The sequence below is a fragment of the Armigeres subalbatus genome, chromosome 3 (genome assembly GCF_024139115.2).
Source record: "Armigeres subalbatus isolate Guangzhou_Male chromosome 3, GZ_Asu_2, whole genome shotgun sequence".
In the NCBI taxonomy this organism is placed as follows: domain Eukaryota; kingdom Metazoa; phylum Arthropoda; class Insecta; order Diptera; family Culicidae; genus Armigeres; species Armigeres subalbatus.
Genome location: NC_085141.1, coordinates 188,018,407 through 188,045,711, shown reverse-complemented (window position 1 = coordinate 188,045,711; position 27,305 = coordinate 188,018,407). Strand labels below are relative to the sequence as shown.

Sequence of the window (27,305 nt, the reverse complement as noted above, 5' to 3'; positions counted from 1 at the left end):
TGTCTATCCGGAAAAAAGTTGTACCGATTTTTATACCGAAGTTGAATTTTTCTCCAGATACAGGCAACTTTCCCAACTTCGGAAATAGTGCGCTAGATTCGCCTTAAGATGCCCTAAACAACGCATCAATTAGTTTGACAGATAAAACTTCGGAAGAAAGTTCGGTTAGGAAGTCCCGACTTCCGAATTCTAAGTTGGTGCTACGCCGACAATATACGAAGAAAACTCGCTTAACTTTTCAAAAAAATGTTACTTAGAACCTTTTGAAACGTTAAGCGAGAATTTTTAAAACTTCTCGAAACTTCTCTTCAAACTCTACTCAAAAAATATCAATAAAATTTAATAAAAAACGGTTATTAGAACCGGCTCGGAAAATTCTTATATTATATATAAGTAATTAATTTTATTTTTATTTTAAATTTTATTAAGAAAATGCTGTTCGAAAAAAAAACGTCACAATTTCAATTCCCATTTCGCAGGCTTATGATATTTCAAGCAGTAAAAATTTCTATAAGCACATAATCAACACTGTTTATTAACCTTAATTGCATCGAAAATAACCAAAAAAAAAGTGCAGAAATCGATGAAAGAAAAATTTAAGTCTATTTGTTTTAACTGTGTTTGCTTGTCATTCATAGACATTTTGTTTATTGCATTTTTCAAACGTAAACGTGAAATAAGGCTTTTTGGGAGAGAGAATTTGTATCTCCGAGTTCGGGCCAATGACGATTCGGAAAAAATCCCGTTTTCAGACCTGAAGTTGGAGAAAGGCTTATTCCTGGACAGAAAACAGGAAAAACGAGTGGTTTAGCCGTTGTTTTGGGTGGACCTACACATATTTTAGAAATAACACGTTGTAGCATTGACGAATACATAGACCGAAATGTCCGGTACAAAGCCATCAGAAAATCGGGCACCATGTCTTCTTCTTCATTTTGAAGAAAATACCCCTCGTGGGTGACGAATTACATAAATATTTTACGAGCGCTGACTTACCCCTCTCGACGTTTTGACAGTTTGTCTGATTTGTTTTTCTCCCTCACCTTGCGTCGTCGTTTCAGTTTTGAATCACATATTTCACATATTTTTGCCATAAAATTTAGTATCCTTATTCGTATTACATCACAAAGATCCGAGATATCCGGGACGAACAGAACGACATAAACTAGACAATAGTTTGCATCATAATGCTGGCAGTGTGGCCGCTCGCCTTGTTTGAAACTAGAACCATTAGAAGGTGTTCGGAATTAGCAGTTTGTACTGAAAAATACCCAGACAAAGTTGGACGAGATTCGCCGTTAATCTCGTCGTTTGATTTGGGTATCGTGCAGTCCTTAGGATGACATCAGCTCGAGCCAAAATCACTCTGGAAACACGGGAAACACAAATCCACTAGTATCAAAGAGGAAAAACCATATTCAACCCGATTCCAGGAAAGCGGCTGGTAGCTCATTTACCATCGACCCATCTCCGCAGCCATCAAACCACATATTTTCCTGTATGGAAAAGTGTTTCCTTGTACTGGTTTGTAAACTTTTCGACAATGTTCACCTCGGAATCAAAAAAGTATTTACCTGTGCATTTGTATACAAATAGAATACCTATAGGATTTGTTTGCACTAGCCGAAGCACTATTACGTCGATTACCTACCTGACAGCGTTTAGCATTGATCAAGGTGAGAACATTTTTATTATAATCGTAAAATACTGTGTAAATTAAAACACCCATTTCAGCACAGCTTTATTAATAAGGTTTGATTAATAGACTCAATGTTAACATACCTACATTTATTTCAATCACAGATGGATGAAACCACGACACCAAGGAAGAAAACTTCACCACGATTTCTACTTCGAATTACAGCCTACTTTAATCAAAAGCTTCACTTCAAACGACGTCAGGATTAAGATTTCAGTGAAGTCGGAAACCATGGACAAGCTATATTTACATAGTTTTAAATATGCCGATCACATTTTCATTCACGACTGGCAAAAAAGACCCCCTCTGTTAACACCTGAAGGGAATCAAGTCGGTGGAGCCGCACAAGTTAGTTGACGGAGTTTACGGAATATTGCACCACCAGAAATAACAGTTCAAGGGAGTCTTCGTACTACTATCATTACAGCCGGCACAGGTAAAGTATTAATATGCATACTGGCCACTGGCCCATCATTACGTTAGTTTCGTTTTGTATTTGTTTTTCTTTTGTTTTGTTTTATTTTTTTTTTTTGGAAAGGAAATTTTATTTGGATTGATGGAGGAGCCAGCAAGGTAAACCTGGAACCCAAAGGTTACAATGTGCAGAAAAGTCTCAAGACTCGCTTTATTTTATTCTGCTGTGTGCTGTCGAAACAGTAGTTTGTGCAACAAGTTGCAAAAAGATGATTTTTTCAGCACGAGTCTTGCGTTTATCGAACGAGGCTTGCCGAGTTGGACAAATAGGGTAAAATACCCAATAGTGGACCCCCTAGTAGCGGAATTTTGCTCTTCCCGTCATAAGGAGTAGAAATTTTAACATATTAATTACTGCATCTCCTCTTTACGATACATACATAAAACATTCAAATATACGACGTTATTCGTTGAAATTAACATTTTAAAATCTGACTGAAATCGCCCTATAGGAATTTGACGATTTTGTCGACACTTCATTTGATTTTTATGTTCCGTTTCGGGACGTTCTTCTTCCCTATTATGGACCCCCCAAAATATTCCTTAGCCGTGCGGTAAGACGCGCGGCTACAAAGCAAGACCATGCTGAGGGTGGTTGGGTTCGATTCCCGGTGCCGGTCTAGGCAATTTTCGGATTGGAAATTGTCTCGATTTCCTTGGGCATAAAAGTATCATCGTGCTAGCCTCATGATATACGAATGCAAAAATGGTAACCTGGCTTAGAAACCTCGCAGTTAATAACTGTGGAAGTGCTTAATGAACACTAAGCTGCGAGGCGGCTCTGTCCCAGTGTGGGGATGTAATGCCAATAAGAAGAAGAAAATATTCCTATAATGGACACTCTCGTGTTTATTTTTTATAGAATTGCAAAAAATCATTTAAATTTACTTTCCATAGCATTTCCAATGCATGTAATCGAATCATAGGACTGTAAGGTAGGTTCTCCCGATGGAATTTTATAGCAAAATGTTTACATTGTGCTGTAATAATGCAAAAATGGCTGGAGGGTCCACTATTGGTTGGGGGTCCACTATTGGGCACTTTACCCTATTATGAGTGCTGGAAAAATCGAGTTTGGCAACGAGTTGCACACGCTTAGATGTACTAATGTGATAGATGTACTTGCATTTGGAAATGGATGTCATGTCCATCAAACTATTTCATTTATTCCGCGACGCAGAGAATACACTAATTGAACACATACCCAAGCTAATTCAGCAAAATGTAGTCATGTTACTACTGTTCTGATGTTGGTTTTCATTATAGTATTCAAATCAGTGTTATATTTAATGCATATTATGCAACCCATTTGAGTTACATAATGTTCATTAAAGCAGCCATTTCGTTGGTATGGAAAAGTAAGTGACTCAACGGCGAACTGTAAACCCAATTTTATGATCAGGAATTGCAAAAGGTTAATAACAGTCACCTTTCCACATCTCGGTATTGAAGCGACCTTCGAGATAAGGAGAGATCGAGGAATGGAAGGAAAATTAAAATGGGTAGTAGATGGAAAAAAGCTTGTTGCTATCGGTAGAAAACCAAATGTCATTTCTTGTGTTTGATGTATTTATTATTGCCCCAAGGTTGTCTAGTGGCCTCGAAACTTAAATATATCGACATAGAGAGAGTGAATCCTGAACAAAACATGAACAGAACACATCGAGATAGAGATACCGAGATAGGGTATCGAGATGCAGAAATCAAAAATGTATGTAGTTCGTAGGGACGGAGAAAAGGGACATAGGGAGATATATCGACATATAGAACATTGAGATGTAGATTGTCGACGGTAATGTCGACGATCGATGAAGAACTTACTCGCGAAATACTGAATCGTGGGAAAATCAATTTAACACGTAAAAGAATTACATAAATATCAATAATGAGCAGAGGCGCAGCCACTTTCCGAGAGGTGGGTAGGACAAAAACTGGATTATCAAATCTATAGAATACTTCTATAGAATTTCAGCGACTTTCCGGAGATCCTCTCAGATTTCAAAAGATTTTTTCGGACATCTTCAGTTAGAAAACGCCCTATTACTACTAGGACAATAATAACATTTCCAGTGTTTATAGAACATTTCTAAAAAGCATGTCTTCAAACATTTCCATGAATCTCCAGAAGTGATTATGGATTCCTGTCTATTACTAACATCTAGACATTCGAACCTTACTATTTACGGGTTTTCTGAAATCTCAAGAACAATGTACTCAGAATTTCAGACCAATTTCTTTCAAAATTCTAAAATTTCTTGCAAACGTAGGTATATTTGTGATTCCTACAGATTCCAATAATCTCTTGGAAGCTTTCAGAATTCTTCTTCTCATTGGCCGGCTACCAGACATCCGGATAAACTACAATCATCATAAACTTCACATTCGTATATTTCTGCGATTGTTTTCTCATATTCTTGTCTAGTTTCTCAACTTTTGGAGATGAGCTCAGCAGTTAACCGAGTTAACAAAATTTCCGTTCTGTGGTATATGGGGATGCAGAGGTTTTCTTGTTCTCTAGTAGCAACAATAACAACACACTAACATTCCTCTCCTTTCCCAACTGACTAAAGCCGTATCTAGTAAATACCTACCTTTATTCATTTGGATCGTAGCGCAATTTATACCAGTTCTAGCCAGTTACGGAGAAGCAACCATTGACAAGTACAGTCAGTCTTAGCTAAGTTTATCCTTAAGCCTGAGCCTCTTCGAACTAGCAGAAATAATAACGTACTTCCAAAAAAAATCAACAATTCTCGCTTAACTTTTCAAAGGACCTAAGTAACATTTTTCATGAATTAATTTGAATAGCGCATTCAACAGAACAACATGAAAGCTTTCGATTGCAGTACTCAAATTAATTCATGAAAAATGTTACTTAGGTCCTTTTGAAAATTAAGCGAGAATTTTATGGAAGAGCAGATACTATTAAAAACTTCAAGACTAACGTTTTAATGATATTTTTATAGATCTAAAAATTGAAATAGTATTGATAGTATTACATCTTTTAGCTACCCATATGGTATGTTCTTACCATAATCATGGGTAGGACAATGCTTTGACTGTCCTACCCACATATTTTCATACGTAGGACATGTCCTACTTCCCGAATAGAATGAAATTATACAACGATTTTTCTTGTTATCGTTTTTTGATTATAGAAAATTATAATTGAATGTTTTACGGAATCATATAAAATACTGTACGTTAATTATACCATAAATGATATTTACGATATACCTTATAATATTTTGGTTTTGGATGATACATTGAATGGGTTGTTAAGTATCGTTTCCATTCAAAAACATCAACTTTTGCATGTATTTTTGCAAAGAAATTTTACCATGAATCATTGATTTATCTTCATTTTAGTTTCATGTGATCATTCGGGTTTTGTTTATATTCAACAAAGACGATAAATAGTAAGATTCTTCAATTATTCAGCTGTTAATCCGAATTAAACGATGTACGATAATCTTTCAATTATACGATTAGGGTATTGAAATATGTATATTATTTCACAAACTTCAGTAGGATAGTATTTTGTTCTTTCCTCAGTTTATAATAAAATAATTACCACTAAAAAATATCTGTAATATTTAATTTATTGCTCAATAACCTTCTCAAAACATGTTTTGCCACAGTCGCCATCATTATCGAACGCGGGAAACTGGATACATAAGCAGCGTTTGCAGGACCTCTCCCGTACAGATGTCCACTCAAGAATTTTATCTGTAAATTATAATGAAAGATATTGAAAGAACTAATCCACTTGGTGCTGATGGCTTCTTCTTTATGCACTATGATGTATAGGTATAAGATGCAAATTGAAGCTTCACACCTCATGTTAGGTTCGATGATTAAAGGGTGATACGGTCAAAATTTGGTCAATATCAACATGACGTATTTCTTTCAATTTTGCATTTAAAAAACCTGAACACCCCTCATTTTGAAGGTGTATGTGTGTAGAATGTTGCTCCTATTTTGATTTTGGAATTCACTCTTCAGTTGTCAAAATGCCGTCCAAGCAAGAAGAGCAGCATATCAAAATTTTGCTCGCGCATCGCGAAAATCCGAGCTACTTGCACGCAAAGTTTGCACAAAATCGCTAAAAGTTGCCAAATCAACCGTTACAAATGTAATTAAAGTGTTTGGGGAACGTTTGTCGACAGCCAGGAAGTCTGGAGGTCGCAAAGAAATATCTGGTTTGGCAAGCCATCTGTACCTGTGGCTTGAAAAGCAGCATTTTCATAGCTTCCGATACTGTCAACCAAGAAATTTACGTGAAAGAGTGTTTGAATAAACGTCTGCTGCCTTTTCTGAAGAAACACGGTTGTTCCGTACTGTTTTGGCCGGATTTGGCATCTTGCCATTACGGTGAAAAAGGCCATGGAGTGGTACGCCGCCAACAACGTGCAGGTGGTTCCCAAGGACAAGAACCCTCCCAACACGCCAGAGCTCCGCCCATCTGAGAAGTACTGGGCTATTGTCAAGCGGAACCTAAAGAAGACCATAATAATATATAATACATAAATACATAATAATTCATCTTGTAATAATTATTCGTTACAGCTCCCCGGATGTCGCACAACTTAGTTCATCTTTTGCATTTGCACCAGTCCCAGTTTTGGTTGGGATACGACATCTGGGTATACCAATATCTAATCAATTACAGTCGGGATTCGCTGGTTGGGATCTTAATACTTGGGTCACTTTTTAGTTGGCCCTCCGCTGGTTGGGCCATGGCCCAACTAAAAAGCAACTGTACGTCAAAATTCAATGTAAACACGGAAAACGGGATTGGGCGTCACTGGACATCATTTGTGATGTTCAAGTCGAAATACACGTATTCAAATGGCTGTCAGTTGACCCAACTAAAAAACCGAATTCGTTAGTTGGTCCGAGGTCGTGGCCCAACCAGCGAATCGCGACTGTATTCGAATCAACCGGAAATCGATGTCCTACGCCTCGGGACCTCAACGAATGCTGTCAAACTTGGACCGAGATACTCGATGAAGCAAAAGCGCTCCCAATACACGCATAGACTACCAAAAATGAACTGAGATCCGGTGAGGAAAATAGCGGATCATTGGAACCACAGCTATGCTGGATGTCAAAAAGTTTAGTTGCCGCCAGAGCAGATACAGTAACATTTACAGCAACAACATAGCGGCCAAAGCAATGAGCTGAAATACTAGGACCGAGGGAAAAGTATCCGGGTTTGAACCTGCCTACAGCAGTTGAGCATTTTGCAGTTGTAGACGGTAAGTGATAGGAATGTTCACCAATCGTTGTGCATTGTCAGATAGATATTATATATGTACTACGATTTGACAAGACAAGTGAATTAGTGAACTATAGGCTAATTTACAAATTACATAACACTTTAGAGAGTGGGTGACTCTTTGTCTGAGCAATACGGCCAATATACGTTTTCAAACTTTTCCTTAACAAAAGAGTTACGAGGGGTGGGTGCACCCATGGGTATTGAAATGGTCAATTTTGGCGTAATGTAATTTGTGAAAGAAGCCATTCAGTTGAATTCAATTGATTTACCAAAATGTGTAGTAGGTATTTACATATACAACTTTTTTTTTCGTTCGAGTAGTTGAATGAAGTTGTTTATACGTCCAATTCAAGCAACGAATAACATGACATTCAATGTGTAGTGCGAACGTAGGTATGATGAACACTAGAGAAATATATTCGCGACTACTAGGGTAAAATGCCCAATAGTGGACCCCCTAGTAGCGAAATTTTGCTCTTCCTGTCAAACGGCTTAAAAATTTTCAAAATATTAACTCTGCTTGATATCTAACAACAAGCTCTGCATCCCCTCTTCACGATACATACATAAAACACCCAACTACACGACGTTTTCGTTGAAATTAACATTTTAAAGTCTAACTGAATTCGCCCTATAGTAGACCCCCTGGGGGTCCATAATAGGAAATTGTTTCCCTATAGTCGACACTTCATTTGATTTTCATGTCCCGTTTCGAGATGTTCTTCTTCCCTATTATAGACCCCCCAAAATATTCCTATAATGGACACTCTCGTGTTTATTTTTTATAAAATTGTAAAAAATCATCTAATTTGACGTTCCATAGCATTTCCAACGCATGTAATCAAATCAAAGGACTGTAAGGTAGGTTCTCCCGGTAGAATTTCATAGTAAAATGTTGACATTGTGCAGTATTTATGCAAAAATGGCTGGAGGGTCCACTATTGGTTGGGGGTCCACTATTGGTCACTTTACCCTATACTATTATATTCAGCGACTATACTGCGTTGAGACCACAGACCCTCATGTTCAATGGTTTTGTAAAGACTGTCATTTCCGCTGTATGTTATATTCTTATGCAAGCGTAATATTGTTAATGAAAGTATTCGTTTCTATATTCTAATTTGGAATCTATTTTTTCTAAATCATTTAGTCGTCAAACTGCATTCATACAAAACACCTAAATCATTTCCAGGGTTCCAGGAGCTATTTAGCGAACCATAAAAATCAATTGTAATTACGTAACTGTTATTCCGCTATGTTGGAAGTGCAATGAAACACAATGAGATTCTGTCTCAATGCACAGTTTTAATAAAACTAAAATTTATCAAGTAATTAAATTTAGCTGGACGAACAAAGATATCCATGTATAATTCAAACATTATACTTATGTAAACAGTTTATTTGAGTTCCTGAATATGATAATGATATAACATGCTTGCTATAAGCAAAGATTTTTAAGTACAAGATAGTCCACTCTTCAATATTACATACATGCCACTGGTGAACCATTTTTATTGATACCAGCGCATCCTGGTGCTGAAAAGTCGGAACATTTTAGTGAAAATAATCAAGTTGACCATGAATTTTAATTTTTACTGAAATGTCACTGTTCCCTCGTAAACCTAATTGAACTGTTGTGATGGAAGACTTTGAAATCGACAACCATCAAGAACGGGCTTGTTCAGTGGGAAGAGCACCTCCTTTTTTTTAACTAATTTTATTTGCTAATTATCTTATACATGCATTCATCTCTTAGACTAGGTGTTCCGTGTTTTCTTAACACTATCATCCTTATTTGCTATGTTACGTTTTCAGTTATTATCAATACATTTCAATTGCCTCTGGCAGTTAGAATGTTTCCTATGGTTGAATTGAACCATGTAGGAATTACAATGTTTTCTACTTAAACTAAACTTAACCTAATTTATACTAAGGGTACAAGGAGCTAATCGTTGCAATAGAAGATTGCAACGATTTTTGTCTAAAATTGGAAATTATTTTATTGGACATTTGTTGGCAGCTGGAAGTGGCACTTCCAACGGAAGAGCAGCTAGGCGCAGCGTCTCTTGAAGATGGCTGGAGAGATATTCGATCCGCCATTGGTAGCACCGCAACCGCTGCACTTGGCACGGTGCCCCCGGATCAGAGAAACGACTGGTATGACGGCGAATGTGAGCAGTTAGTGGAAGAGAAGAATGCAGCATGGGCGAGATTGCTGCAACACCGCACGAGGGCGAACGAGGCACGATATAAACAGGCGCGGAACAGACAAAACTCGATTTTCCGGAGGAAAAAGCGCCAGCAGGAAGATCGAGACCGTGAAGAGACGGAGCAACTGTACCGCGCTAATAACACACGAAAGTTCTATGAAAAGTTAAACCGTTCACGTAAGGGCCACGTGCCACAGCCTGATATGTGTAAGGACATAAACGGGAACCTTCTTACGAACGAGCGTGAGGTGATCCAAAGGTGGCGGCAGCACTACGAAGAACACCTGAATGGCGATGTGGCAGTCGAAGATGGCGGTATGGTGATGGACCTGGGAGAACGCGCGCAGGACATAATTCTACCGGCCCCGGATCTCCAGGAAATCCAGGAGGAGATTGGCCGGCTGAAGAACAACAAAGCCCCTGGGGTTGACCAACTACCAGGAGAGCTATTTAAACACGGTGGTGAGGCACTGGCTAGAGCGCTGCACTGGGTCATTACCAAGATTTGGGAGGAGGAAGTTTTGCCGCAGGAGTGGATGGAAGGTGTCGTGTGTCCCATCTACAAAAGGGCGATAAGCTGGATTGTAGCAACTACCGCGCAATCACATTGCTGAACGCCGCCTACAAGGTACTCTCTCAAATTTTATGCCGTCGACTAGCACCAACTGCAAGGGAGTTCGTGGGGCAGTACCAGGCGGGTTTTATGGGCGAACGCTCCACCACGGACCAGGTGTTCGCCATTCGCCAAGTACTGCAGAAATGCCGCGAATACAACGTGCCCACACATCATCTATTCATCGACTTCAAAGCCGCATATGATACAATCGATCGGGACCAGCTATGGCAGCTAATGCACGAACACGGTTTTCCGGATAAACTGACACGGTTGATCAAAGCGACGATGGATCGGGTGATGTGCGTAGTTCGAGTTTCAGGGCATTCTCGAGTCCCTTCGAAACCCGCAGAGGGTTACGGCAAGGTGATGGTCTTTCGTGTTTGCTATTCAACATCGCTTTGGAAGGGGTAATACGAAGAGCAGGGATTAACACGAGTGGTACAATTTTCAATAAGTCCGTCCAGCTATTTGGTTTCGCCGACGACATAGATATTATGGCACGTAACTTTGAGAAGATGGAGGAAGCCTACATCAGACTGAAGAGGGAAGCTAAGCCGATCGGACTAGTCATCAACACGTCGAAGACGAAGTACATGATAGGAAGAGGTTCAAGAGAAGACAATGTGAGCCACCCACCGCGAGTTTGCATCGGTGGTGACGAAATCGAGGTTTTAGAAGAATTTGTGTACTTGGGCTCACTGGTGACTGCCGAAAATGACACCAGCAGAGAAATTCGGAGACGCATAGTGGCTGGAAATCGTACGTACTTTGGACTCCGCAAGACGCTCCGATCGAATAGAGTTCGCCGCCGTACCAAACTGACAATCTACAAAACGCTAATTAGACCGGTAGTCCTCTACGGACACGAGACCTGGACGATGCTCGTGGAGGACCAACGCACACTTGGAGTTTTCGAAAGGAAAGTGCTGCGTACCATCTATGGTGGGGTGCAGATGGCAGACGGTACGTGGAGGAGGCGAATGAACCACGAGTTGCATCAGCTGTTGGGAGAACCATCCATCGTTCACACCGCGAAAATCGGACGACTGCGATGGGCCGGGCACGTAGCCAGAATGTCGGACAGTAACCCGGTGAAAATGGTTCTCGACAACGATCCGACGGGCACAAGAAGGCGAGGTGCGCAGCGGGCAAGGTGGATCGATCAGGTGGAAGATGACTTGCGGACCCTCCGTAGACTGCGTGGTTGGCGACGTGTAGCCATGGACCGAGCCGAATGGAGAAGACTCTTATATACCGCACAGGCCACTTCGGCCTTAGTCTGATTAAATAATAATGGAATGTCTCAATATTAGAAATTCTATGAAGTTCATTGGTACTATACCACGGAGGCAACTTCAGAATCATTTTCAAAATTTTATTTTGAATCCTCTGAAGTTCCTTCTTCCTGGTATTGCAGCAACTAGTCCATATTGGCACAGCATACAACATGGCTGGTCTAAAAATTTGTTTGTAAATCAAAAGTTTGTTCTTAAGACAAAGTTTGGATTTTCTGTCCACTTAATATATTTGTTATATTTAGCTTGAAGGTTTTCGATGTGATTTTTAAAAGTCAGTTTTTGGTCCAGCAGAAGTCCTAAGTATTTGGTTTCGCTAGACCAATTAATTGGAATCCCATTCATAGTGACAATATGTCTGCTAGAAGGTTTCAAATAAGAAGCTCTCGGCTTATGTGGGAAAATTATAAGCTGAGTTTTGGAAGCATTCGGATTTTCCATTTGGATCAATAATAATGGAGTTGAATTTAACTTCACATTTTGGAATTGCAATGCCTCTGGCTTCGACAATTAAATTTGTCAAAGATACGAGCGCATTGTCAATATCACTTTTGGTATCCAAAGGAATATCAACGTCAAATTTCCTATCGATATATGTTTTATATAAATCCCAATCAGCAGAGCTGATTGGATTATAAATGGCTTCTTGTGAGATTTCAAATGTCACAGGAAGGTGATCAGAGTCAAAGTCAGCATGAGTTACCAATTGGCCACACAGCTGACTTGAATCAGTTAAAACCAAATCAATTGTCGAAGGATTTCGAGTGGAGGAAAAACAAGTTGGACCATTGGGATATTCAATAGTATAATATCCCGCAGAACAATCTTCAAATAAAATTTTGCCGTTGGAATTGCTTTGAGCATTATTCCATGAACGGTGTTTGGCATTGAAGTCACCATCTTCTTCTTCTTATTGGCATTACATCCCCACACTGGAGCCGCCTCGCAGCTTAGTGTTCATTAAGCACTTCCACAGTTATTAACTGCGAGGTTTCTGAGCCAAGTTACCATTTTTGCATTCGTATATCATGAGGCAAACACGATGATACTTTTATGCCCAGGAAGTCGAGACAATTTCCAATCCGAAAATTACCTAGACCGGCGCCGGGAATCGAACCCAGCCACCCTCAGCATGGTCTTGCTTTGCAGCCGTGCGTCTTTCCGCACGGTTAAGGAGATTGAAGTCAACAATTACGAAGAATTTAAATTTGTTGCGAGTCAGAATTTGAAGATCAGCTTTCAACAAATTCTTTTGCTGCCCATTGCATTGAAAAGGCAAGTAGGCTGCAATGAAGGAAAATTGTCCAAAATTTGTTTCAACAGAAACTCCCAAGGTTTCAAAAACTTTGGTTTCGAACGAAGAAAATAATTTATGTTTGATACGTCTATTAATGACAATGGCGACCCCACCACAGGCGCTGTAAAGACGATCATTTCTATAGATAAAATAATTTGGATCTCTTTTAATGGAGAGTCCTGGTTTTAAATAGGTTTCAGTTATAATGGCAATATGCACATTATGAACTGTTAGGAAGTTGAATAATTTATCTTCCTTGCCCTTTAGAGAACGGGCATTCCAATTTAGAACTTTCACACAATTATTTGGATCCATTAAAACGGAGTCCGATAACAATTTTTTGTGTGTACTTTATACCAACCTGAACAGCTTCAGGTATGGTATTCGCTTTGAACATTGCATCAATCATTTGATGCAAAATCGAAATCCGAAGCAGACATGCTACCTGAATTGGCAACATTTTCCGTTGGGACATGGGTATAAACCTCATTTTGAGAAAAGAAATTTTGTCTACCAGCAGCGATATTTGCATACGTAGGTACATTCGAAAAAATGGAATTTACTCGTGTGCTCGCTACCCGGTGAGGAGCGGCAAAATTTGTTCGTGGATTGTGGTGGGTATGAATTGCTCGACCGGTAACTGGTTTCGAATTTTGAGCGTTTGACAAATTTCTACCCGTCGAATCTGGGATCCGATTGGAATTTCCCGTCATCAATTTCGCACGGGAATTCAAAACTTTTCTGCGTGAATGGCATTCCCAGAAATTGGATTTATGATTGCCCCCACAATTTGCGCACTTAAATTTATTGAATCTTCTCTCACAGGACATGCGTCCTTGGCGTGAGAGGTTCCACCGCAAATCATGCATTTAGCATCCATGTGACAATGTTTGGTTCCATGACCCACTTTTACTTTTGGCACTTACGGCACTGGGTGGGGTTTTGGAAATTTCCCCCAGGCCTGCAGAAATGTTCTTATGTAACACGGACATGGGACATAATACAGGCCTTTTCCAAACTTTTCATATTATTTAGTTCACTTTTGTTAAAGTGAACTAAATAAAATTCTTGAGAAATGCCCCTCTGGGAAGTACCAGACTGAGATTTCTTTTTCATCTTAATTACTTGGACTGGTGAAAATCCAAGTAATTGAGAAATTTCAATTTTAATATCATCCAGTGATTTATCATCACTGGGGAGACCTTTCAAGACGACTTTGAACAATCGCTCAGTTTTGTCGTCGTATGTGAAGAATTTATGGCGCTTCTCAGTTAAATACTGAAGAAGACGTTTGCGATCGTCAAAGGATCCCGGCAAAACGCGGCAGTCACCCTTCCTAGCAATCTGAAATGAAACCTTGATCCCCTGAAGGTTACTCAAGATTTCATTCCGAAAGCCAGAAAACTCGGCAACAGATACACTCAACCCTCTTTTTACGTCACTTATTGGGGGGACGTAAACCGAATGTGACGTAAAAAGATTTTTTGCTGAAATTTCTAGTACTTCACTTAATTTATTGGTAGTGAGGATACTTTCAAATACATTCACTTGCGTCTTACATGAGGTACTGTAAGATCTCTGCGAATCCAGCAGATGTTATAAGATCTCCAAATTGTCTTGGAGTTTGAATCAAATGGCATATCGAATCAACCAAAGCCTTCTCGATGTGCCAAGTCGTGGTATCAACTTAATTATGTCCTCCGAGGATTTGTCTTTCACTTGCGTCTCAAAACAAGACATATGAGGTGTTGTAAGATCTCCAAATTGTCCTGAAGTTTGAATCAAATGGTCCACCGAATCAACCAAGGCTTCCATGATGTCTCTAGTCTCGGTGTAAACCTAATTTTGACCTCCGATTATTTGTCTTTCACATCCGTCTTCAATTCCTGCATGTATGAAGTTGTAAGATCTCCAAATCGTCCTGGAGTTTGAATCAAATGGTCTACCAAATCAACCAAGGCTTTCATGATTTCTTCACTCGCGGTATCAACTCAATTATATTCCCCGAGTGTTTGTCTTTCACTCGTCTTAAATCAAGGCATATGAGGTGTTGTAAGATCTCAAAGTTTTCCTGGAATTTGGATAGTTTGCGAATTGCGCCTCAAATTCTGACATGTAACATGTTGTAAGATCTCCCAATTGTTCTAGAGATTGAACCAAATGGTCTACCGAAGCAATCAAGGCTTCCATTATGTCCCCGGCCACGAAGTCTAGACTTCAGATATTTCTTCGATGATCTGGAGTGGAATAATTGTTAAATGCGTATCTAATATGGATCTATGGATCAAAATGGGATGAACCATTAAAAAATAATAATCCTGTAGACCTACACAGAAACAAATAACACTAATAAAATTAAAAAAAAAAAACATTGGTAAATTTAAAAAGTTGAGTTGGTTCTTTTTCGTAGAGAGTCTCATATGTTCAGTGCAAAAGTTAGTCAACTTTTGTTATCAATGCGTTTGAAAGTTTATGACAGGTTCCAAAATTAAGAGTTTAAATTTTTAGGAACAAAACTGTAGAACTGTCAGACCGAAATTATTACACTGTTAAAAATGAAACATTTTGAAAGCTGAAAAGTGGAACCACCCTTACCGCTGAAACCAACCACCCTCTCCTCCCCTTAAATTTTTACCTATATATGTACAAACAAATGATTTTTCATTTAATTCTTTGAAAATAATTATATGTATACATACTCGTTTCATGAAACATACAAACAAATATAATCATCTGCATCAGCTGCAGTTCGTCGGTGGCTGTAGTAGCCAACAAATTGCCGTCCCGGTTCTCATTCGAATGTGCCAGCGACTTGGGATTCCCATCTTTATTGAAATTTCGTGTCACCTGCAGAAAAAAAAGAACCAGAAAACTTTTATAAATACGATGCACTAGGTGTAATCACAAACGTTGGCGTTAGCGGTGTAATGTCCCTTTGAAAAAACCGCTTCTGATTTCGATAGGCGCTTTTTTGCAGTCTGAAGTTTATTACTCTTTTTCACAAAAGTAAAACATGACCTACCTACTTTTAAAATTCAGATATTCAGGGATGTCCATTGTACACGAAAATATTTTCTCCTAGGTCCTCCAGGAAGTCTTCCCTTTGTCCATGGAAACGGGGGTCGATTCTTCCCGTCCCATACTTTGAAGCCGATTCCACTTAGTTTTATCCAACATTCTTATAGGCACTAACGAGAGCACTGAAACTTACGAGCGCTTACGATTAATTTAATTTCAGGATTTTGAATCAATTTGGTTCCGTCCGACCGTCGCATCTAAAGTGGTTTTGTTTTGTTGTTTTTTTTCTGACGTTGGAAGGGTTGGAAGCGTTGGTGATGATGGAAGCGGCAGATGATGAACGCGCATGCTGAGAAGCACTATGGGTGGTTTATGTAAACTAATGGACAAAATATATATAATATTTGCATTAATGCGATAAATATGAATGCAGGTATCAATAGAAAATAAATGATATATTTTTAGAGTATTATACATACATGTCTATACCATGTACAAAGTAGTTTAGGAATTTAAGCGAAACATATTCTAAATTACCGTCTTCAATTACGTATTTTCATTTAACCACTATGAATTCCATAGTGTCGCACGGCTCAGCAACTGTCATGTTCTTTGTAATCTTTTTCTCTCTTTCAGAATGCAGGTTGTGTGATTTGACAGTTTAACAGTTTTTGTATGGAAAGTAAGAACTTTCAAATTTACTTTTGGAACAGGAGAAAAAAAACTTTAGAATTAAGAAATTACTTTTAACATGAGCATATCCACTTTTATTTTTAAGAAAATTTACTACTTTTTAAATGTAAAGTGCAAAACTTTCTATAAAACAATTTTTATTTTTTCTGTGTAAAGACCAGCACTCCATGACTTTCTTAAATTACCTGGAATGGAACAATAGTTGAAGAGGTATCCAATTTAGTCCTATAGATCAAAACGGGTATGAGCAAGTTTTTTTTTAAAGACCCTTTTGGTTACGCGTGTAGACCGTAAAGCTTATATTTCAGGGATGGATGATATTCATGGATGTTCTGCAATGGAACAATAGTTGAAGCCGTATTCGCTTTGGTTCTATGAATCAAAAGGGCATGGCCCATATGAATTGCCGAATTTAGTCACAATCAAATTGCTAGAACCATCCCTACAAACATTTTAGTTTTATGCTGATTTTACCAAATTCATATAGAGCAAATCATGGTTTTCATGACCATTATAGAACTAAAAATGTTCCTTGGGATGATTGTCTGACTTGTGCTGCGCAGGTTGTTACTGGGGTTGCTGGGGACATCATAAAGGCCTTGGTTGATTCGGCAAACCATTTGATTCAAGCTCCAGGACAATTTGGAGATCTTACAACAACTCATATGTCTGGATTTGAGACGCAAGTGAAAGAAAATTACTCGGAGGACATAATTGGGTTGATACCGCAGCTATGGACATCACGGAAGCCATGGTGGATTCGGCAGACCATTTGATTCAAACTCCAGGACGATTTGGAGATCTTATTACATCTTATATGTCTGGATTTGAGACGCAAGTGAAAGTAAAATACTCGGAGGACATAATTGGGTCATTGCCGGAGCTATGGACATCATGGAAGCCTTGGTTGATTCTTCAGACCATTTGATTCAAACTCCAGGAGGATTTGGAGATCTTACTACATCTCATATGTCTGGATTTGAGACCCAAGTGAAAGACAAATACTCGGAGGACATAATTGGGTTGATACCGCGGCTGGGGACATCATGAAAGCCTTGGTTGATTCGGCAGACCATTTGATTCAAACTCAAGGGCAATTTGGAGATCTTAGAACAACTCATATGCCTACATTTGAGACGCAAGTGAAAGACAAATACTCGGAGGACATAATTGGGTTGATACTGCGGCTGTGGGCATCATGGAAGCCTTGGTTGATTCGGTAGACCATTTGATTTAAATTCCAGTACAGTTCGGAGATCCTAGAAGATCATAATTTATTATCACACATGTTTCGTATATACTGCCGTAATCTGGAAAAGTGACGTAACAGCCATATTACAACATGCATGTTTTCCATTTTTCTGTTAAAGAGTTCGATGAGTAGTACTCGTTAACACCATTTTTGGAAAATGGCGTATACACTGTAAACCCAGCAATACACATTAAAGAGTTAAAAAGACCCATTTTTTGATGATATATGAAACTGTCAAAATAATGGGTACTTTCAAATTTTGTATAATGCGTATTTTTACCCCATTTCTTAGGAAAACGATTTTACCCATTAATGGGTGAAAATCAACTTGAAAATTTTGATGGTGAATAAACGCGGAAGGCTGAGCTAATCTCGAGCAGACGGAATGACCGTGAGTACTATTTTCGTTTTATTTAGATTTGCAAGATAAAATTAAAGATTTACTTTTGATTATTTCAGCTAACTATTCTTCTACATGCATTTGTTGAAATGCGCATAAGCTAGAGAACACCCAGGAGAACACACCCCTTGCCGTTTTGAGGCGGAACTCCGCATTAGGAACTGTTGGTGCTACCGAGGGTGCAACGCTATCCAATGTTTGCTTAAAATCACGGAGGAAACAGGAGGAAATCGATACCCACGAATCCTTGGATCCGCTGACGGAAAGCGCATCGATTTGGCCAGATTTAACGCCAGGAATGTACGGAATGCTTGGATGATGGATACTAATGACACACTGATGGTATTCGTACCATGGTACAAGTTGTACCATAGGTGTGTCGCCTTGTACCATGCTGGTACAACGTGGAAAACCATGGTACAATATGTACTAGGGTATATAACCGTGGTATACCACGGTCCTTGTACCACCAGTGTGTCTTTAGTAGAAAAAACGCTACTTACGCTTCCATCATTTTTGATGTATCATTATGTAGTAATATTATGCAGTAAATAAAATGATTTCGAATAATTCCATTGTTTAATGAATTGAAAAATTAATTACATCTCAGCTCCCATCATATAGTAGATGCTTTTTGAAAATAATAAAGGGTGAATTTCACACATTTTCTGTCCAATCTTTTCGGTGATAGTGGGTAAAAATTGCTCGCTAATTTGACGTATAAGCGGTTTACTCATTAATGAGTAAACGCTCTTTACTCTTTTAATGAGTTGAACTATTTAACTTCATAATGGGTACTATTTTACCCATTAAAGAGTACTTTGGTGGCACAGTGTACGTCACTTTTTCAGATTACGGCAGTATAGTTTATATTCATTTTAACAAGTTCACAGTAGACAACATGCTTGAAAACATTTTCTGAAGCTTCATACATCGTGTAGTATAAAGTGGTTCCTAAAGGCACCGAATTATCATCGTATGCATAGTAGGGATGCTCAAAATGTGTTCTTATGTTCCAGGTGATGTCTTTTATGTGTTACTTTATCATTTCCATCATCACTATATGAATAGATATCATTTTTAGTAATGAAATATAAGTATATCTCCAAAATCGCATTTTTCTAAATCCGTTGCTTTACTCCCACAGCTCTAATGAAAAATTGAACACCCCTAGATACAATATTTTGCAATGTCTAGAAACTAGAAACTAGAAGAGATGGCTAAGAGGTTGGTGAAAAAACTGAGAAAATTGCTTGAAAAACCACTGAGATATTATAGTCATTTAAAAATTTAGTTACAACGATTTTCTGAACGAATGAATCCTAGTGTTAAAAACTTTCTTCCGCAAAGAGAGAAAAGCACCGCACAGCACGAAAGTCAGTTTGGTACTGCGGCGAACTCTGTTCGATCGGAGCGTCTTGAGGAGTTCAAAGTACGTTCGATTTGATGCCACGATGCCTCTAAGAATTTCTCTGCTGGTATCGTTATCGAAGGTCACCAGTGAGTCCAAGTACACGAATTCTTCAACCACCTCGATTTCGTCACCACCGATATAAACTCGTGGTGGGTGGCTCGCATTGGCCTCTCTTGAGCCTCTTCCTATCATATACTTCGTCTTTGACGTATTGATGACTAGTCCAATTCGCTTTGCTTCCCTTTTCAGTCTGATGTAGGTTTCTTCCATCTTCTCGTCGCTTTGGTGGAGTCTGCTTGCGAATACTTGCAGCTTTTTATAGAAGTTTAACAGAGCCCACTGTCAAACCCCACCACATCCTAAGCATGCACCACAACTCGCAGTTGACCTGGGAAGTGATCATCAAGGTTTCGAATAGAGTTCGCCGCCGTACCAAACTGCAAAGGGCCGACTTGAAAGATCTCCATCCTGAGCGATGTCCAGCTTTCGCTTTAACTAACTATTAATATAACATTATATGGGTCTATTATAAAGATTAACTTTTAATTCGTGTAAGAAAAAGGCAAAACGTTTCGCTACTTTGAAGAATGCCAACTTTGAAAATAATGTCTCAAAGTTGGAACCCAGTTCGAAACCCTTTTGGAAATTAACTAATATTCTTAAAATAAAAACCTCAAAAGCCAATGGCAAAAAGGCTCAAAAACTTGCTCAGCAGTTTGACAGTGTCCATAATTTTTGTCTAGGTCCAACTAGTCCTATTGAGGATCAGGTCACAAGGAGGTTCGAAAACGTTCTCAATTTAGAGAATGTTTTTGATCCTTCTTGGGGAACTAGTTTGGATGAAGTGAGATCTATCACTAGAAAATTTAAAAATATGAAAGCCCCGGGTGACGATGGTATTTTTTACATTAAAATATACAATACAATACAAATACAGATTCATTTTTTCAGTGGGACAAATTGTCTTGGGTTTGAATTTTTTTTCTCAAAGGTAACATGGGACAATTATGCGTAGAACGGCAGTATACCTATAAGTTCACATTTAAGCACTTTAAATCTGTAACTAGTGGATTTAAATTTGTTGTAGCAAACCAACAACAATATGCATAGTTTTAGAATACATACAGCGTGTTGGTATACCAAGTCTATCATGCAACACATAATGTAATACAACCTCTGAAATTAGCTTTTGACTAACTACTGAACGATCAAGACTATCCTTACTATTAGGTTAATTTTTCTATTGCAAATGTTAGCATCATACTGAAAACAGAATCAACAGGCATGTTTTTCTAATACTCATATCAAGATATGTATTTTGATATTATCAAAAATGTGCCTCCAAAGCTTAAACCGTCTCACGATTCTTTCTTTCATAGGTCAGAAAAGCAAATCGGAAACGTCAATGAAAAAGAAAGCCAATACATGCCCTTATCGAATTCTCAAAGGAAAAGGGTCAGCAGCTGTCTTCTTCACCGAAATACAGCAACGCGTTGCAAAGAAATATTACTACTTTTGAAAAAGAAGGTCTGTAGAAAATATCAACTATCAAGCAAGCTGCTTTCCAGGGTATCCCCACCTTTCAAGAGTTCGGCGAAACACAGAAGCGGGTAACCGACGAAGCCATAAAAAAGGATAACTGCTATCGAAGCAGAAGTTTGCACTATAATATTTGGAGAAGACAAACACGTGGAATACGCATGTAGAAAATGTGGAACCGTCGACTTGCACAACGAAACCGTTAGAGTGCCAACTTGTTGACGAGGGAAAGAAGCAAAAGACTAACCGGGAATCAACTAGTAGAAACAAGAGAATGATCAGGATTTCAGTGGATGCATAAAAGGGTAAGTCAAATTCTTACGTTCGATAATCAGGCATAAATCTCGCTTATCTTTTCAAAAGGAATAAGCACATTTGTTAGTTTCAAAAATGTCATTCAAGTTTTTCTTTTCATAGGCTGGCAAGAGCAACCTGAATGGAAAATAAAGCCGCGTCTGGTGCAACTGCATAAAGCTGTGGATCGTGAATACTCTCCTCTCCATCAAATGCTCAAAAACAATGTACGTTAGCTGGTTTCCGACGGCATGTATGAGTTAATCCTATTGCTGTCGAACCAAAGTGACCTCGCGACAATCAGCACAGTTGCAAAGAACTGTGCATCATTGATACATGTCTTTCCATTAAATGCGTGAACAAAAACACTCGTCAGCAACATGAATTCACTGACATAACCATGAATGTACGAAAGCTATCATAAGACGCGGAACAAACCACATGTAGACGCCCAACAGTAAATTGAACAGTAGACTGCAGGAACGGGTCTACTACAAAAAGCCAAATATGCTTGTTAGGTCTGTAAACTGGATACACAACCATAGAATATTGCTTCATAAAATTGCGAGATTCAATCACCTGTAACTGTTTTTTTTTTCACCGGACCCACAACCTAAGTACATATTTGTTATTTCGCAACCGTTGTATAATAATATAATTTTATTATTAATTCAAAGAATGGAAAACGAGTGATACAAAAATACTGTTTTGAACATCAACAATTTTTAATAAAATATAAGTTTTATTTTGAATTATTTTATCAATTCATCCAAATTCATTATAACTTAGTTTTAATCTTATTTATTTGAGTATAATTTATGTTTGGCTTCAAGCTCGTTTATTTAATTTTAAATTCAAATGAATAAAATATGCTGTTAACACTATTATTTTGATGAAGAGAACATCATTTATTTTTTATTTTTTAAGTATTCGAATGATTATGTTTATGTTAGGGGCCGTTCACTAATTACGTAAGCACTTGTGGGAGAGGGGGGTCTCAATCAACCAACGTAATGAATCAATCAATCAAACCAACTAATCAATCAATTAATCAACCCAATCAATCTCACAATCGTTCAATCAACCAATAGACACAATCAATCAATCAACCATTTCAATTAATTTATCAATCAATCAATGAATCATTCAAACAATCGATCAAGCCAAGCAATCAACCCGATCAATTAATCACTCAACCAACAGTCATCTCAATCAATCAATCAATTAATCTATCAGTCATTCAATCAACTATCAATAAATTAATCAACCCAATTATTCAATCAATCAATCCAATCATTCCATCAACTAACAACCCAATCAATCATTCGTTCAATTTATCAATCAATCAATCAACCCTATCAATCAATAAATTTAACAATCAACCCATCAATCAATGATTCATTCAATCAATTCCTAAACAATCATTCAATTAAACCAATAAACCAATCAATCAATCGTAATCAACCGAATCAATCAATCGCAATAAACGCAAACAATCAATCAATCAACGAATTATCAACCCAATCAATCAATCTATCAATCAATATTATTCAATCAATCAATCAAAGTAATTTTCGTTATCAGAACCCATTCAATCAATCAATCGAATAATCCAAGCAATCAATCAACTCAATCAATCGATCAATTAATCAATAAATCATTCATTTAATCAATCAACTGCCGTCATACGCATAATTGTCCCATATATACTGGGAATCCTAAGTACATGGGGCAGTTATGCGTATAACGGCAGTCCATCAATCAATCAAGCCTCAACCCATTTAATCAATCATTCAATCAGCCCAATCGCAATAGCAATCAATCAATCATTCACTTTGTGGGTAGTGTAAAAAAATCCATTCAGTTTTTGTGGTTCTTGTATAAGTTAGGCCCTCCTTAGCCGTGCGGTAAGATACGCGTTTACAAAGCAAGTCGAAAGGTTTGATTCCCGATGCTGAACTAACACACTTAAATCATTTCACAGATTTCGGTGAATTTTGCTTCAATTCACCGAAATCTCAACAGCAGAACTGTTCGGTAATTATTTCACCGAATTTTCTGCGATTTTTCCTTTGTTCAACTGTCAAAACCACCGAAAATCTGTAAAATTATTCACCGAACAGTTCTGCTGTTGAGATTTCGGTGAAATATTACAGAAATCTGCGATTTATTTTAAGTGTGAAGTTTTATTATAATAATAATATTTGCTTTAAAATTTTGTGCTGGAATTAGAAATAATTTTTACTTATTTTCTTTAAAATGAACATTTAGATTGCGGAGATGAGCCAGCCTAGGGCTGAAAGTCTCCTAAATAAAGACATAACAAAATTTGGAATTAATTATTATGCAATGTTGGTTTCCAGTATTATTGGATTGAATCGCTACCACCATACTGGTCAAACAACTTCACAATCTGATGTGCACAATGCTAGGCTAGCGAATGGAACTTTGTATTGCATATTGTCCCTACTAGTGCAATACAGATACTCATCAGCGCGCAAGTATTGTGAATATACACCAGCACACGTAGATCAAAATTTTACCACCATGGTATTGAACACTGTTATTCACCTGCATTAGCATGGGTACTGCGGCAGCGGAAAACAAACCGACAAACGCTCCGCTGCCCGGTACAGAAAGTAAAAACACTGGAAAAGTCTATGCCTGTATTTGAGCAGATATATGCAATCGGACAGAAGGGCTCCGATCCTTCCATTCCATTGGTAGAGGAAAAGTGTGGAACAAGATTCTGGTTCTTACTACGAGTACGTAATAAACAGTAAAATCGATTTCTAACCTCTTAGGGTCTGTCTCAATTGGATAATTAAACTGAAATTAAACTTAAAAGTGACATTTCAATAATTATCAAATAACCCTGCTCGCAGAGCAAGATTATTTCTCCAAATGAGACAGACCTTAAAACAAAATACTCTGGACGGAGTCAGGTGTGTATAAACAACGGGTAAAATTTCCTTGAGTTGTCGTTCTATCAAATAAAATGGAATGGATTTTGTTAGCTTTCAGTTTGTATGTTTGTACTTAACAGAGAAACCGTTAGGCGAACATTTGTCTGAACATGAAACTTAAACCTATAAGGCACACAAGGCTCACTGCCGAAATGGTGACAGATTTCGCTGCATGGTTGCAGCCATCCTGGGCACAATAGCACTCCTCCCAGTAGACCCCGTTCTCGTAGACGCCCCAGTTGCACACGCCAGTGACACCAGTTTCCGATAGCGAGGCGCACCGTCGGATCACCTGACGCCATCGGCCGTCCCAGATAAATCCTCGAGGGCTCTGATGTACCACCTTCATGCAGAACGAACCCGGCATGTTTGACTCATCACTGTTGCACTCGATGGCAATATTCTGCGTTCGATTGAATTTCTTGTATGAGCCACACTTGTGCACTCCCTTGGGATCCGTCGGTGAGGAACACTGATAGCAACGTATGGCGAGGGCTGAGCTAAACAAAGTAGTGATGATAACTGCAATTAGTGTTTCATTTTCGTAACGGATATTCGACGAAAACGGAGGGTATCTTACCATGTTCATTTTAATCGGCATAAAATACCTACAAGGCATTTGCAATTCCAACCGCACTGCTATTTAAATTAACGAAATTTGTTGTGGTCGATTTCGGTGATCTACTGATTTTTGAATCAGAAACACCATCAGAGGTAAACAAAAATGGAAATGACAACTGTTGTCAAACTGACGTGATTCGAATTGAGGGGCTTCTCAATGGTCGAGTGATTGTATTAATTGTAATCCGTCACTCCCCAGGGGTATATAGTGGTGCCCGGAAAAATGGCCACCCCTCCGTCTATGTATTCGTCAATGGTTGTAGGCCCAATCTAAAAATAGGTTTTTCTAAGCAATTCAATAAGCCATTTTATGAGACAGATTCGAACAGCTGATCGAAATTTTGAGTGGACGGCTCGGTCTTTGTTTTGGTAAATTTGCATGTAAACCATCATCATTTCGTCATCATCATCATCATTTCATTTCATTTTCGCAAATGTTCCTTGTAAAATGTAAATATTAGTGTTTGGTCTCCTGTCATTTGAGCTTTTTATAAAATGGCTTATTGAAAAAGATATTTTAGTTACTAGATAAAGATTGTCGCTTCGGTTCACTTTGTTCTGCTGACCGAAACATGTCTGGTACATACCTGTCAAATCGTATGGATTTTCCTTCTTTGACATTTAGCTCCCCTATCCTCGCCAGCAAAAGATGTTCCGGACAGCGACGACAGCGACAATCTTTATCTAGTAACTAAAATATCTTTTCTTATTGAAGATGCGGGACATTTTTAAATACACGGAAAAAATAACCTTAAATGTTTTGGCAAAAACCATTAGAAAATACTTATACTCTTCATTATGCCAAGTTTTTTCTTATACATATAATAAAGCGCCTGCTTTGGCAAAAAACTATTAGAAATATTAATAACAACATAAATTTTTTTTCGTGTACGATTAGTTGCTAATATGCTGTCGAAGGGTATTAAAATTGAATTTTCTTACTTTTATTGTAGACCCTTATCAATTGTCAAGCGAGATTTATTTATTTCAAGCATAATTTTTCATAACGACGACCGCACTTCATACTTTCTCTCTACTGTTTGGCATGGCATTCTATGATGACAACGCCAAACATCAGGTTTTTGTTTCAGTGTATTCTGGGTGCTGCGGATAGAACCGCTTTTCTGCTCTCAAGCGAGTAGCGGGATATTTTGAAGTCAATCCCATTAGCAAAATTATTTTGCAGTTACTCGGCTGTCAAACATTTCCCGCTCTTCGAATTTCTCTTTCCATGCTGCATGAAGGCGCACAAATGCGCGAGACTCTACATGACTTTACGATGGTGTACATACATTCCTGCTCCAATCAGCGGCTGAATCTCGTGAAATCTCGTAACGAGTGCTTTTTAGTTGCATTCCTACTAATTATCCACTCTAAATCTCGCTCTAAATATAATGTGAATATATTTGTTACAAAAAATGCACAACTCAAACTAAGTTTATTTTTATTTTTTTCCCAAATAATAACAATACTTCTCAATATAAGATCTAAAACGAACATAACCACAATCTTCAATGTTTGGCTCCGGCACAATAGAAAATTTTGGCTTCAGTTTGACAACCAAATCGATTCTATCCGCACCACCCAGAGTGTATTGAAAATTTCCTGACCTGCGGTGGAAGTTTGACAGCTGCGGAAAAACTTTGCGGAATTCGCAAGATGGAAAATTTTGAAAAGATCCGCATAAAAACCTCGTTTTGTTTACTTTTGTTACATACGTCCTTATGAAAAATTATGCTTGATTTATCAAAATAATGACGATGTTTAATCAATTCGACTGATTCTGGATGTTCCACTGTTTTGACGTTTCACCTTCGCATACACGGAAGCTTGCAAATACCCATTTAATGGATTTTATATACCCATTTTTTGAATCAATACTGATATGTCAAATAATGGGCAAATTTTTATCAACAAAAAAAGAGTATTTTCACCCCATTATAGAGAATGCCTTCTCGTGTAGAGAATGCCTTCTCGTTATAAATAATGGGTAAAACGTACCCTTCCAGGTTTTCAAAAAGAAAAGTAGCCATCTTGAATGTCTTCTGTGGCGAAAGTGAAAACCCATGAAGAAATCTTTTAAAAATCTGGAAATACTAGCTTAATGTGAAATTATGGACCAACTACAATGCTGGACAATCAATATAAGGTAAGTGGTAATTAATGGCAGTTGGGAAAGCCGAAGATAAGAATTGTGTTTCTATTGCAGAAAATCAATACGAATGGCGGGTCA

At 38.2% G+C, this 27,305-nt stretch overlaps 2 long non-coding RNA genes across 2 annotated transcripts; one reads left to right on the top strand and one right to left on the bottom strand.

The window, feature by feature from the left end:
- Positions 1-869: 869 nt before the first annotated feature.
- LOC134219649 (uncharacterized) lies at positions 870-22,230 on the top strand. Its single transcript, XR_009981624.1, has 6 exons — positions 870-1,524; positions 1,597-1,676; positions 1,804-2,135; positions 6,743-7,434; positions 21,032-21,496; positions 21,609-22,230. It is a non-coding gene; the product is annotated as an uncharacterized LOC134219649 (long non-coding RNA).
- Positions 22,231-22,376: 146 nt separating this feature from the next.
- Positions 22,377-25,204, bottom strand: LOC134219648 (uncharacterized). Its single transcript, XR_009981623.1, has 3 exons — positions 25,032-25,204; positions 24,401-24,951; positions 22,377-24,284 (listed from the first exon to the last, which is right to left on the bottom strand). It is a non-coding gene; the product is annotated as an uncharacterized LOC134219648 (long non-coding RNA).
- Between the last annotated feature and the right edge of the window lie 2,101 nt (positions 25,205-27,305).